Genomic DNA, 1,956 nt, shown 5'->3' with positions numbered 1-1,956 from the left:
TTGCTTAATACTTAATGAGAATTGGGAAAATATGCGAACCAACCAAGCAATTCATTCGGCTCTCCTCTTTACGAGTGACAACTACACCCACAAGCTGAAAATTCCATATAAATGTGAGGAATAAGCATGAAACGAAGCGAAGCAATGATTTCTCGTATTGGATTATCGAGGCAGGAGTAACGAGCTTAGCGAGAAAGCAGACGTGATACTCGAACTTCTCTCGATGGAGGCTGGCGCGTTACCACCGACGGGGGCAGAAAAATAAATGCAAGAGAAGGAGAGGAGATCGAATGATTTTGTGCACACTTTATTCGAGATGATGCGATGGGTTATCGCTTGCACGTCACGTTCGCTCGAGGGATGCTTTTGCAGCGGGAGAATCGTCCATCCATCGAGAACCTGTTCCTCTGCGTGGCGCGGGGGGGGGGCGGATAGACCGATAGCTATATATATATATATATATATATATATATATATATATATAGGAAGAGAGAGAGAGAGAGAGAGAGAGAGAGAGAGAGAGAAATTATGCGAGGACGAGAAAGAGGGCTGTTGGGAGAGAGATAGATGCATAGGCAGCCGATGATGCAAACGTGTTTCTGCGTGTATGTGTGAGATGTGTGAGCGCGCTCGTGCGTATGCGACTATATGTGTATTAGTAAGAGAGAAAGAGAGGGAGAGATATAGAGAAGAGATGTCTGTCACTACCACCTCCTCGACCATTCTTGGCTGGTCGATAACCGGCGACGGTCAGAGTGAGATAGATTCAGTTGAACTACAGTCTCTGTTTTACCGAGTAGAACGAAAAGAATTGATTCCTTCCGCTACGTTTATAAACTACCTTTCCGTTTTCGACTTCTTAAGCTTAAATTGATTTATAACGTTTCTGTAGTAATTAAGTTAATCTCATGAAATTACAAATACTTTATCCTAAGACATAAGTACATTTTTATAAATGTGACGTTGACTTTTATATCTACGGATTTAAGAAAGTTAATCCTTATTTTATGATTATAAATTTTTATATTATAATTAGTTTTTACGCTTAAATTAAATGGAAGGAATTTTAATATTCAAATTATCTTATGTACAGCCTAGATAATTTGCAATAACAAAAATGACGTTTTTTGTTTATTTAATATTATTATGATTATTATTTTAATATTTAAGAATATTTAGAATAGAATTTAACTTAAATGATTGAAGAAAAAAAATGACAATAATGTAATGTCTGGAAAAATTCATTTCAAATGTAGTAAAATTTATACGAATTATAACTTGAAAAATATATTATGCAATATTGAAAGAATCATTTTTCTCAATAGTACATGATAATAGTTTTTATTTTTAAATATTCCTCTACTATTCTTCAATATAATCAATATTACAAAAAATCGAAAACTATACGAGTCATTAAATTTCTTGTCTAAAATTTCACAATATCTTTGTGTTGCGTTGCGCGTGCGTATTAAAACTAAAATTAAGTAAACAATTAAAATTGTATAATACTTTTTGAAAATAAAAGTTATCAATAGCTATTTCATGGATAAATGTGTGATATATATATATATATATATATATATAATAAGGAATTTGTAACACATAAAAAATATCTTAACATACGGTAAAGAATGTGCCAATCGAAACAGTTGAATTTCTAAATTCATTTTCTGACGTCTTACAAGCAGTTGAAATAATAATTCATAAATTTCTCTAGACTATCATCTAAAATAAAGTTTCACGCTTTTATTTCTATAATGAAAAGTCAGTCGAGTTATTATTATTATTGTGGACTGTACAAGTTCGAATCCTGTGTAGAAATGCCTTCAAGCACATTTTCACCCTTGTGTTCGTCCCCTCGTATCTTCTCTCTCCATCCTAATATCCCTCTTACCTTCTAGCTCCTTCTTTCTTCCTCTCCCTTCACGGTATTTTTTAGCCTTACGTCAAATCCCC

The sequence above is a fragment of the Ceratosolen solmsi genome, unplaced genomic scaffold, assembly GCF_000503995.2.
Source record: "Ceratosolen solmsi marchali unplaced genomic scaffold, CerSol_1.0 scaffold6, whole genome shotgun sequence".
Taxonomy (NCBI): domain Eukaryota; kingdom Metazoa; phylum Arthropoda; class Insecta; order Hymenoptera; family Agaonidae; genus Ceratosolen; species Ceratosolen solmsi.
The sequence above is the reverse complement of the archived record's forward strand: the minus strand, read 5'-3'. Positions refer to the sequence as shown.